Genomic DNA, 13,992 nt, shown 5'->3' with positions numbered 1-13,992 from the left:
CGCTCCGCTCCTACCCTGAAAGTCTCAGGGGGATTCGTCAAGCGGGGGCTGAGATAAAAGGGGGGTCCCAAAACGCGTTTTTCCCATGCATTTTTCCATAGGACCTTTAGACAGGGCTACAGCCCGAACGGCTGAACAGAATTACTTGAAATTTGGCAGAGAGGTAGTCCCTAGGTCAAGGAAGTGCCTTTTGTAGGTTTGGTGTAAATCTGTTCAGTAGAATCTGAGAAAATAGCCTTTTAATCAATATATATATCTGTGGCAGCTTACCGTGCGCTTACCGTACGCGTACGGTGGCGTGCGCGAGCGCGATTCTGATTGGCCCTTAGATCTTAGTAAACATTCGAATCGGTCGAAACCAGGAAGCGGCGGCCGCCATTTCGTGTTTTTCACTCAGAAAAAAAAGAGTGATATCTTGAAAAGGGGGCAAGGTGGAGAGTTACAGACCCCCTAACATTTGTAAGGGGGTCAAAGAAGGACAGAAAAGTTAAAAGAAAAAATTTATTATTTTTTTTAAAAAAATCGCGGGGTACGCGTACGGTAAGCTTACGGTAAGCTTACCGTACGCGTACGGTAGAAAAAAAAAATAAAAAGAGAAATAAAATTCAGATTTAAGTGTTTAGATATTAGGGGGCTCTAAAAAGAGCCGTTGTGTTTATGAAGTGATTTTTTAGTGGTACCTACAAGTAAGTACCGATGCAGAGTCTAAGGTTCAAGAGGAAGACTCTGTTCCCTTCATCATTGAAGTGTACACCATCTCCTCTATAAATGTCTTGCATGTCGTAACGCAAGTTGTTGTGGTAAATGGAACCCATACCATAGTCACGGAGGAAAGCAGAAACAGATTTGTTGACGTGCTTTCTTGCTTTGTCAATCTGCGGACAGAAATGATTGGACCAGTTCCATTTTTGCCTTTGGCATATGTTAGAAAACACAAAGGCAGTTTTAGGGAAAAGTGAAAACAGTTGTGCAAAGGTGTCCTTCATAAGCATTTCCAGACCTACCCCAGTCAAAGTGCCTAGGTCATTGCCACCACAGTGCACTATTATGAGGTCAGGGTGTTGGATTTGCATGAAGGATTTCACCAATGGCATCAATTGGTGCCACTTTAACCCTCTCTGACCAATCCATGTAATGTCTACATTTGGCAAAGCAAGGTCTCTCACCATACCTGTTTTCTCTGCATACTTTTCACTCCAGAAGACATAGCTGTGCCCAACAATCCACACTGTGAACATCTTCCAAGGAGATCTGGATGCACTCAGGAGGTGTAATTCAGTAGAATGGGAAAATGAAATGAAAGACAGTTTGGAAATGGAGGCATACATATTTTTTTCATAAAAAAAAGAACTGATTGGCTGTTTCATACCATTCTAGAATAAAAACTAGGCTGCATGTGTAAATTAATAGAAGCATGTTTTGTATTGGTACAGAAAAATGTGTTACCAAAGAACAGTACTTTGGATTTGCTGTTAGGTTTGAAAAGTCAAGCACTCTTGCTCTGTGGAATTGAAACATTGTTTGGCGCACTTCTGACCTAACTCCACACAGCAGTGTTCCATGAGCTGTTGCTATGGTAGCAGGCAGAAGTCAAGTTGGGGGAAGGGTACTAGGCAGAAGTCAAGTTGGGGGAAGGGTACTTTTGGAAAAGGGTTGGTTTTCAACCAATAGAAAGAGAATAGGAGAGAGGTGTAAAGAAAAGAGATCCTGGCTCTGATAATCTGCTGTTTGAGTGCCACATTTCTTTCACAGCTAACTAATTTTAAAGGTGAGTTTAGAGTTTGAGAGGGGATGTATATGGTAAATTAAGAAATGAATAATAGAAATGGAATTCCTTTTGTTGAAGTTGTGTTTATCATTTTCTGTTTTGGGAGAAATTTAAATGTGAGGAACATGTAAAATAATATGGACTATGTTTTCACGATAAATTAAGGTGTACTGGTATAAAAAAAGAATAGTTTAAGGGTTTGAGGTTGGACTCAGTAAAGCAAATACATTCAGCATCACTAAGGCTGATTGCCCTTGCTGGAATGTAGGCAGTCACCCAGGTTACACATGGTGGTGGTCTGAAAAAGCAGTTTGGACATGTGCAATTAAAAAAATCTGAAAAGTGGATTCATAATGTGTCAGTCTGTAAAAGTGATTATCACTTGTCAAAAAAAAGAGCAGTAAGTGTGCTTTCATATTGGCAAAGAAATTTCGTTTTGTGACTAATGTGAAAATATGACTCTGTGTGCATATAGGAATTACAGGCAGAGATTTATTGTGTACTGCTCTGGTGATTTCATTGTTGCATTAGTAGTAAAAAGGGGGAGTCATTTTTTGGTGCAGAAGCAGACTCTTAGCACACACCCAGCTGCTTACCATGTGGAATCATGCACAGTATTTACAAGCAAGTGGGGTTTGAGGTTTCAGCCAGTAATGCAAATACATTCAGCATCACTAAGGCTGGTTGCCCTTGCTGGGATGTAGGCAGCCACCCAGGTTACACATGGTGGTGGTCTGAAAAAGCAGTTTGGGCATGTGCTGTTTTCAGAATCTGAAAAGTGGATTCATAATGTATTTTTCTTTTCCAGAGGGGGAGAAAAAGGTGAATGCTCAATTGGTCACTTGCATACTTTGTGGTCTGGTCCACTTTATCTCTAAAAGATTTAAAAAAATTAGTTATTAATTTCTCAAGGATCTTGAGATGTGGTAATTGATTTTTAGTGTTTTTTAAAAAAAAAAAAAAAAAAAAAAAAAATACGCTTACCGTACGCGTACGGTCAAAAAAAAAAATTCTTTTTTTTCAAAGAATAAATAAAAAAAAAGTTGAGAGGTAAGGTTGGCTCTTATAAGAGCCGTTGGGTTCATACAGGGATGGAGGAAAGAAAGAATGGGAGTATTATGAGCGTCTACAAACATGCTGGTCTATCTTATTGTTAATAAGGGGAAGACTGATCTCCCCAAAAACAATAAGACCACCACATCTTGTACACCTCATTTCAACCCTCCCAAATCGAGGGTTGATGTCCACAGGAAAAGAAGAAGGTGATGCTCCCACATCAGAGGAAAGGCTCAGCTGAGCTGCCGATGATGTACTCGGCTGAGCATCTGAGGCTGGGCTCTGGTGACTTACTGAAGGGTTTTCTTCAGCATGTCGATCAAAGGTCCTTGGGTGTCTGTCCTGGAGGTGTCTCTTCATAGAGTGATTTCCAAAGGAGTATTTCCTCCTTGGATTTCCTCTTGATAAAACACGACCACAAAGTTTGCAAGTGACCAATGGAGCATTCACCTTTTTCTCCCCCTCTGGAAAAGTGAAATACTCCCATACAAAAGAAGTCTTTTGTTTCCTCCTTCTCTGGATCATGGTGGTGCTGCTGGCCTCACTCTCAGAAGAGGTCTGCTGTTCTGCCATTGTATCCCAATGTCAATCCAGCTCCTGCTCCTAGAGAATCACAAGCAGAAATGAGGGGAATGGGTGTGGTGTGGGAAGAATCTGGAACTGAAAGTAGTTTCAACCAATGAAAAGTGTTCTTTCAAGCAGTAATGAGGGGAATGGGTGTGGTGTGGGAAGTTTCTGGAAGTGAAAGTAATTTCAACCAATAAAAAGTGTTCTTTGTAAGTCACATGACCTGCCGTGCGCGCACGTGACGCTTACGGTGCGCTTACGCAGCGCGTATGTCACAATCGCGCATGCGCATTACACGCCCCTGCGTACCCGCGACGTTGCTTCCGGGTGTACGCGTACGTCACTCACGTACGCGCACCGTACTTATGACGTACGAAGCGCGTACCGTCAGCTTACCGTACGCGCACGGAAAAAAATGCATAAATAAAAAAAAAAAAACCTTTCCATAATGCAGGATATAGTACATATATTATTTTATACAAAGGGTTACAAAAAATGACCAAAAAAAATTTGCATTTAAAAAACCGTACAAATTCACTGAAAAAAACATGGGTATCACACACGTTATAGTTAGAAATTAGTATTTTAAAAACCTTGCAAATTCACTGAAAAAACCATGGGTTTCACACATGTTATAGTTAGGGATTAGCATTTAAAAAACCTTGCAAATTCACTGAAAAAACCATAGGTTTCACACACGTTATAGTTAGGAATTAGCATTTAAAAAACCTTAGAAATTCAATGAAAAAACCAAAGGTTTCACACATGTTATAGTTAGCTGGACATTTCACTCGTAAAAAACCAATGAAATTTCCCCGTTATAGTTAGTTCAGCTAACTATAACTCGCGCGCCCGCAATGCACTACTGATGACGTCACATATTACATCACTCATGACATGGTCACTGACATCACTCATGACATCACTGATGACATCTCAAATGACATCACTGATGACATCACTGATGACATCATCCTTGTGAAATGGTAGCAGACCTCTTCTTCCCCTAATATAACCTTTAATACACACATTTAAAAAAATGAAACTAAAATGTTCGAAATAATGAACATATCAATATCAGTTACAACAACCTATTCAGTAATTCTAAGAACCACATACACATCCACTCATTCACCAACAGTCCTATACAGTCACTCATACATGTAGTCACTCATCATATGTATTCATACACCTGTACATCCTGTTACACAACGCCACTCATCCATAGAGTTACTCACACACAAAGTCACTCATGCTAATAAAGAATCAAACATCCATTTACTTGCATATACAGTTATACACACACCACCACACCTACTTCTACAGAAACTTACACATACTTAGTCTTTTAAACAATCACTTATAGAAACACATACTTATTCATACAGGAACTCTTTCAATCTCTTACTCTCACATATACTCAGTTATATACACCAAAAGACACATATAACAGTTAAAAACATATGTAGTTACTCATGGAGACACTATTGAGACAGTCTTTCACTCACTAACACACCTTTACACATACTCATCCACCCATATAGTCATGCACACATGCTGTCTTCAACACATACAGTGAGTCACTCATTCATGCACCTATGCACTACGTAATACCCCCCACCGAACCATGCAGACACTCACACTGATACTCAAAAAACCAACTAATAACCTATATTGACTCCCATGTAGCTACTCACCAACCCATGCAGCCACTTATACACAAAGTGAGAGACTGATACAGATATTTACATATTTAAACATTACTCACTAAGCCATGTATTCACTATGATACATTTTAACAATCAGTTACACAATACATTTTTCAAAAAAAATCATCCATTTAGACACTTATATACCCATTTAATCTTCCATCGAGCTTGAGATATACTTATATAAAACCTATTTAATTTTCAGAAAAACACACATTCACTGGATGATGTCATCAGTGATGTCATCAGTGATGTCATTTGAGATGTCATCAGTGATGTCATGAGTGATGTCAGTGACCATGTCATGAGTGATGTAATATGTGACATCATCAGTAGTGCATTGCGGGCGCGCGAGTTATAGTTAGCTGAACTAACTATAACGGGGAAATTTCATTGGTTTTTTACGAGTGAAATGTCCAGCTAACTATAACATGTGTGAAACCTTTGGTTTTTTCATTGAATATATATATATATATATATATATATATATATATATATATATATATATATATATACACACACATATTATCTACTGGCGGCCGCCAGTAGATAGTTATAGTTAGGACCGTGTTTCCATAGGAAATCTCAAAATTCTATTTTGAATAACTTTGGCACCGGTTGACGAATCTTCGCGAAATTTTCAAAACTAATGGGGCGCTCCGCTCAGCTCCCACCCTGAAAGTCTCGGGGGGATTCGTCAAGCGGGGGCCGAGAAAAAAGGGGGGTCCCAAAACGCGTTTTCCCCATGCATAGGACATTTAGTCGAAGGTACAGCCTGAACGGCTGAACAGAATTACTTGAAATTTGGCAGAGAGGTAGTCCTCAGGTCAGGGATGTGCCTTTTGCATATATGGAGTCAATCTGTTCAGTAGTTCCTGAGAAAATTGCAGTTAAAAGCACATACATATCTATAGCAGCGCACCGTGCGCACACAGTGCGCGCACCGTGCGCGCACCGTGTGCGCACCCTAACGTGCGCGAGCGTAATTCTGATTGGTTGTTACATGTCAGTCAACGTTCGAATCGGTCGAAATCAGGAAGTGTCAGCCGCCATTTTGTTTGTTTTCAGTGCGAGAGTGGAAAAGGAAGGTGGCGAACGTGAAAAGGGGGCAGGGTAGAGAGTTCCTGACACCCTAGCCTTGGTCAGGGGGTCCCTGAAGGATTCGCGGGGGTGCGCGCACGGTAAAAAACCATAAAAAAAAATAAAAAAATATTTAATACGTAGTTTATTGAAAAATAAATATATAACGAAAATTATAATACATAGGCCTGGGCGGTAAACTCCGTTCCGCTCGCGGAATTTGCGGAATTTGGGTAATTTCGCGTTCCGCAGAGAACGCAAAATTGCCCAAAATTCTGCATTCCGTGACTTCGCGAAATTTTTTGCTTGTTTGCGTTATCAAAATGCGTGTTCACGAGATATTTCTCCCCGAGCACGCAAACAGCAATTGTGAACAGGAAAAAGCATCGCGAACAAGCAATTCCGCTTGTTCGGGAAATTTCTGCGTGTTCGCGGAGATTTTTTACCGTTTCGCGGAGACTTGCGTAATGCGATTACGCAAATTCCACCCACCCCTATTAATACATACTAGGCCTGGGTGGTAAATTCCGTCCCGCTCATGGAATTTGCAGAATTTAGGTAATTTCGCGTTCCGCGGAGAACGCGGAATTGCCCAAAATTATGCTTTCTGCGGCTTCGCGGAATTTTTGCTTGTTCCCGATTTCAAAATGCGTGTTCGCAAGATATTTCCCCCCGAGCAGGCAAACAGCGGTCGCGAACAGGAAAAAAAGCATTGCAAACAAGCAATTCCGCGTGTTCGCGGAATTTCTGCGTGTTCGCAGAGATTTTAAACCATTTCGCAGAGATTTGCATAACGCGACTACGCAAATTCCGCCCACCCCTAATACATACACAACTTAGCATTTAAAAAAACGTACAAATTCACTGAAAAAACCATAGGTTTTACACACGTTATAGTTAGGAATTAGCATTTAAAAAACCTTGCAAATTCACTTAAAAAACCATAGGTTTCACACATGTTATAGTTAGCTGGACATTTCACTCGTAAAAAACCATTGAAATTCCCCCGTTATAGTTAGTTCAGATAACTATAACTCACGCGGCCACCACTCTATCACGAGGATGATGTCATGAGTGATGTCATGAGTGATGCAACTGACCATGTCATGAGTGATGTAATATGTGACGTCATCAGCAGTGGATTGCGGTCGCGCGAGTTATAGTTATCTGAACTAACTATAATGGGGGAATTTCAATGGTTTTTACGAGTGAAATGTCCAGCTGACTATAACATGTGTGAAACCTATGGTTTTTTAAGTGAATATATATATAAATATAAACTGAGGACAAAAAGAGAGAGAGAGAACAAGGATGGGAGGCATGCAAAACAAAAAAGGGGGAGAAGAGCAAGTAAAGATGAATTTTTAGTAATCTGCAAAGGTTAGATTCCAGTGTTAAAATGGAAGAGGATCAGAGAGAGAGAGAGAAGGGGGGATAAAGGTTAACATGCAAATTCAAATTATGATCTGATCATAAAGTGCAAAATGATCAATCCTCCTAGAGTGCAATCTTTGTAAAGTGCATGTGTGGTTTCATATCAGTTATGCAAATTAGATTTTTCTGAAGTTTTCAAACTCTGTAAAATCACAATTTGTAAAAAAGACTGTAAGTGAGAGGAAGAAGAATAATATTGTGCTTTTGCAGATGCTCAAGTATTACTTCATATAATTTATAATGAGCATTTTAAAGTGCCAGTGCTTCATTCTTCATTAACAACTTCATGTTATAAAGTGCACGGGCAACTCACTTCATATTTCTCTCTGAATATAACTGATTCTAAGAGGTGTTAAATTATCAATAATGTGCCAAGGTAATTATTAGCTGCATCATTTCATAACGTGCATGTACTTTTCTCACATTTACTTCTAAGAGCATTATTAAAAGTAATTAATGTGAAATATGTTTGTTCCTGGTATCATCCTTCAGATCTCAATTAGCTCCAATGTTTATAGGTGGTATAAGTTATCTTGTAAGTGTACATGTAATTCTGTGTCCAAGTTGTGCCCATGTGGTATCTCGGTTCACATTGAGATTATTAATATTGATTTCATTTTCCTTAACAGTAATGCTCTATCACCTCCTCTTTCATTTTTCTTTATATGTTTAATTTTGAAATACTCCAAATTCTTGTTCTCTCCTTGATGTTTCTCCCAAAAGTGCTTTGTAATTTGGTATGTGTACTCCCTATTTTTGATGGACCAAAGATGTTGCAGGATTTTCTATTTGACTTTATTGACAGTGCTTTCCATATATTGTTTTTTTTACAAGGGCACATCAGTACAAGTCTGTAATGTAGGTGATGCATTCTCTTATTTTTTCAATTTTTCCACTTTGCAATTTGGATTCTTTTCTTTTGGATCCATGTTCACATGCTTTGCTTTTGGCAAATTTCCAAAAGCCCGGTTGACTCAACCAATTTGTCTAGTTTTCTAATCTAGGAGAGAAATGACTTCTAGTTAAAATGTCTCCCGAAGAGGCAGTCTTTCTGCTAATTATATTTGGATGGTCCATCAAATTCTCGGTCAAGAATGTATCCAGTTACAGTATTTTTCAATGCCTCTGGATTATTTGTTTTATCTCCTTGTTCTGTTTATTATAATCCATGATTAATCAAATTTTATCTTCTTTTTCATTCATGTTAGCTTTTTTTGGTATCAATAGCTTGCTTCTGCATTTCAATGATGCTCGTCTCATGACATCTTCTACTACTGCCATTGGCTGTCCTCTTATGATGATTCTGTTCTTCATTTCCATTATTTCCTCTCTGTAGTCCTTGTTCTCTGAGCAATTCCTTCTTGCTCTTAGCATTGCTCCATAGGGGATACTCCATCTCAATTTCTCAGGATGCCCACCATTCCCATGTAGGATGCTATTGCATGATAGGTTTTTTCTATGTATCTTTGTGCAAATGTGCATATCCCTTATTATAACCTCAATATCTAAAAAAGGTTCCGTACTGATGGTGTGGGTAAAGAACATGTTTAAATCATTTTCATATAATGATGAGATAAATGATTCCAGTTCTCTTCTCTTACCTTCCCATATGATAAAGAGGTCATCGAAGAAACAAGTCCGTAATTTGACCATGAATTTCTCTTTGTCCAAATGGTTTCCATTTCCCAGTAATCCACGAGGAGGTTTGCCTATGTTGAACCGAATGATGTCCCCATTGGGGTACCCTTTTGTTGCAAATAATGTCTGCCATTGAACATAAGCACATTGTGTGTCAGACAGAACTGCAACATCTCAATCAGCAATTCAATATGTTCAAGATAATTGACTGATCTGTCGCGCGAGACGTATCAACCTGCCTTTACTCCGTCCATGTGTCTAATGGAGGTATATAATGATACTACATCAATTGTAGCCATCCAATAAGTTTCCTTCTGGAGTATATTCTGAATCTTGTTTAGGAAGTCTATTGAGTCTTTTAGACAGGAGGTAAGGACTGTCACATATGGTGCTAAGAAGAGATCAATATATCTTTAAGTATTTTCCAGAAGTGAACTTTTTTTGAGCTGACCATTGGCCGTCCAGGTCGATTAGTTATACTTTTCTGTATTTTGGGGAGCAAGTAGATGATGGGGGTGGTCAGGGGCATTGTTTTCAAATATTTATGTTGATTGTCATCGATCAATCCTTCTTGATTCCAAACCTTTAGTTTGCATGAAATTCAAACATCATACTCTGAAGCAATTGTTGTAAGGGATCCATCTTTAGTTTAGTATATTGATGTCCATTTTTAAGTTGTCTTTCAGCCTCCATTGGTACTTCTTTCATCCATTATTACAATACCACCTTTCAGATGGTTTTATTATAATCTCTTTATCTTCTTTTTGCTCTTTCAATGCTAGTCTCTCTCTCATGGCAATATTCTCCCTGCCCCATTCAGGGTTTCTTTGTGCAAGCTTATTTAGGTCTTCAACTACAAGTTCTTGTAACAGGTCTATCTTGTTTCATGGAGGTAATTTAGAACGTGGTTTTATCAATGCATAATTCTAAGCATAGTTGTATTTTAGCATATATTGAAACGTGAGCCAAGTCATTTATTTGAATACTGATGCATTCTGGGTATGGTGGTCTAGAGCAAGGACCATGTGACCACTTGGACTGTAATTATGTACTAAATCAACTCACCTGTGATCAAGGCGCTTTGCGCCGAAACGCTTAAGGATAAAGGGTTGTTTCATGCTGCCACTCCACATTGACCAATAAAGCGCCAGTTTAAAAGGATGCCGGAGCTGTGGGCTCTGTTTTCTTTCGTTTGTGCAACTAACAAGATTCTCCATTCCTGCTTGGAAGCACGCCCTGCAGAGTCGGAGGCCCCCGGCAAAGTGGAGCTCTTCGTGTGTGTATTTATGGAGGGGGCATGACACGCTCAATACCACACCAATCATTGGACTTCCTGGATTATTTGGTGGTGGTAGTGAGAAAGGGAAACGAAGGAGGGGTTGCCCTCCTTCTGGCAGACTCGGTGTTTCCTTTTCAAACAAACATTTCTTCGGAGTGGCAGCAAAGCGCACTGTGCGTTTTATTTTTATTTCTCATTGTGCATCGTGAACACTTGGACTGGTAATCATACAACGCTATTTTAGCATATATTGAAATGTGAACCAAGTCATTTATTTGAATACTGATGCATTCTGGGTATGGTGTTCTAGAGCAAGAACCATGTGACCACCTGGACTGTAATTATGTACTAAATCAACTCACCTGTGATCAAGGCGCTTTGCGCCGAAACGCGTAAGGATAAAGGGTTGTTTCATGCTGCCACTCCACATTGACCAATAAGGCGTCAGTTTAAAAGGATGCCGGAGCTGTGGGCTCTGTTTTCTTTAATTTGTGCAACTAACAGGATTCTCCATTCCTGCTTGGGAGCCCGCCCTGCAGAGCCAGACGCCCCCGGCAAAGAGGAGCTCTTCGTGTGTGTGTATATATATATATATATACATATATATATTCACTGAAAAAACCATAGGTTTCACACATGTTATAGTTAGCTGGACATTTCACTCGTGAAAAACCAATGAAATTCCCCCGTTATAGTTAGTTCAGCTATCTATAACTCGCGCCCCCGCAATGCATCAGTGATGTCATTTGAGATGTCATCAGTGATGTCATGAGTGATGTCACTGACCATGTCATGAGTGATGTAATATGTGACGTCATCAGCAGTGCATTGCGGGGGCGCGAGTTATAGTTAGCTGAACTAACTATAACGGGGGAATTTCATTGGTTTTTCACGAGTGAAATGTCCAGCTAACTATAACATGTGTGAAACCTATGGTTTTTTCAGTGAATTTGCAAGGTTTTTTAAATGCTAATTCCCAACTATAACGTGTGTGAAACCTTTGGTTTTTTCAGTGAATTTGTACGGTTTTTTAAATGCTAATTTTTGTATTATTTAATTTTAAAAAAAAAATGTATATTAAAAATAAAATTCCTATGCATTCATTTATATATTATCTGTATCTTTTTATTTGTTTTTGCTTTTTAAAAAAAATTTAAATTAGGATAAAGTTGAACAGTATTTTTTAATTTTTGCTATTAATTTTTCTCCACTTTTTTTTTTTTATATAAATTCTTGGGGTGCGCGCTCTGAGCGCGCTCCTAGTACAATTTCGTAAGTTTTTTATGAATACCGCCGTACGTTATTTACGTACGCAAATATAGTCATAGTGCGTGCTGGGAGCGCGCACCCAGTACGTATGCGTACGTACCTACGTATGCGTGCGTGCGTCCTACGCGCTCCACGCGGTTTACTTCCGCATACGCTAAAATTACGCGCAATAACGGTCGCGTATACGCGTGTTCAATGTATGCGCGCTACGTACGCGCATATGACGTATGCACATGCGCTCCTACGCATTCGCGCATACGTAATCACGAGGTGCGCGCTCGGAGCTTGCGCAGTGCGCGCACCTCGGGTATATGCATAATAAAACAGCCCTTCTTATTGGTTATCATTACTTTCAGTTTCTGATTGTTTCAACACCACACCCAATCCCCTCATAGCAAGTCATGTGATCAAGAATCATCACTTTTGATTGGTTTGAAGTACTTTCAGTTCCAGATTCTTCCCAAACCACACCTACTCCCCTCATTATTAGTTCTGATTCCTTTGGAGAAGGAGCTATTCTGTTGTTGAGAGACAATGGCTGAACAGCAACCATCTTCAGACAGTGACCAGGACACTCTTGAGAGGCAGAGGAGCAGGAAGCAGAAAGACAGCTTTATATGGCAGTTTTTCACTTTTCCAGAGGGACAAAAAAAGGTAAATGCACCTAAAGTTACATGTGTACTTTGTCAAAAAGTCTTGTCACGTGGGAATCCTAACAAGAAATATTCTTTTAGCATTCACACTATGTTGAGGCATGTTGACAAAATGCATCCAGTGACTTTTTGTCGAGCTTCTGGAGCAAACCCTCCACCTGCTCTACCGACGACATCTGCAGCAGCTCAGCCGAGCACATCTTCAGCAGCTCAGCCGAGCACTTCTTCTGCAGTGGTGCCTTTGCCTTCTTCCACACCTCGTTTTGGAACACCTTGTTTTGCTAGGTTGTCCACACGCTGCACTGATTGCGGTAAACTTATTTCTGTGTGTGAGACCAGTCTTGATCTCATTCAGAGAAAATTTGATGCCCATGAGTGCTGTAGGCCATAGATGTTTTTTCTTTTTTTTCGTTTTTCTCTTCCTGTTTCCCTCCATTAACTCAATGGCTCTTTTAAGAGCCACTTATAAACTAAACCCCAAAAATTTTTGGGGGGGAATTTTTTTTTTTTTTTTTTGAGGTGCGCGCACCCTGCGCGCACCCAAGGTTTTTTTAAAAATTTTTTTTTTTTTTTTTTTTTAAATTTAATGTACAAAAAGAGGTGAAGAAATGGAAGCATGAAAAGGGAGGATTGAGTAATACTAATATTTTTCACTTATTTTTTTAAAAAAAGAAATTTTTTCGAAAAAAAACTTTTTTAAAGTATTTTGCAAGGGAACAGAATTTTTTTTTTATTTTTTCTTTCCAGTTCTGCAAAAAAAGAAAAAAAGTATTAATATTCAATCATACATTACAAAAAGCATTACATGTTTTTACATATTTTACAAAGCAATTTTTCGCCCTTTTTTTGCTGTTTTCAGAATTTTTTATTTTTCACTTAAAATAGTTAAAACAATTGTATTCATCATTTAACAGCGGGCAAAAAAAACCAATCTGAAAGATTGCTTAAAAAAAGCCCTAAAACTTTCCTCACTAAAATATACCTTGTTAGAAATATTACATATATATTACAAGTACTTCTCTAGATGAATACAAATTTTCTAGACAAACCGTCTTTAAACCTTGTCGCAAAAGCACATATGCCAAAATAATTTCTGTCAAAGGAGTCCACAATAGTTTTTATTACTTTTCCTTTAGGCCAAATAGTAATTTCAAAATCCTTTTTAAGTGATATCTTCAATTATAATCCTTTAAAATTACAAAAAATGCTTTCTTCAGATGCAGTTTTTAGTTTTCAAAATTTAGGTTTCAGAAAAATTAAGTAAGAATTGAGTAAATCATAAGGCAAACGTTGCTTGAAAATCAATTGGGAATCATTACACAGTGTCCAGCCTTTTTCACATTTAAGATAAACTGTGTAATGCCCAGAAGTTACAGTAGGTCCTTCATGAAAAATTATTGCAACTGTAACAAAAGTTTTTCCAGAAATTGATAATTGCTGTCCTGTAAACTTCTTTATTAAAGTGTCCAATTTTGAACCATCAGCTCTATAACGTTGCATCATTAAAATTACATACTGACCATATTTCTGTAAAAATTA

Source organism: Triturus cristatus, chromosome 2_2, assembly GCF_964204655.1.
Source record: "Triturus cristatus chromosome 2_2, aTriCri1.1, whole genome shotgun sequence".
Taxonomy (NCBI): domain Eukaryota; kingdom Metazoa; phylum Chordata; class Amphibia; order Caudata; family Salamandridae; genus Triturus; species Triturus cristatus.
Note: the sequence above shows the minus strand (reverse complement) of the source record.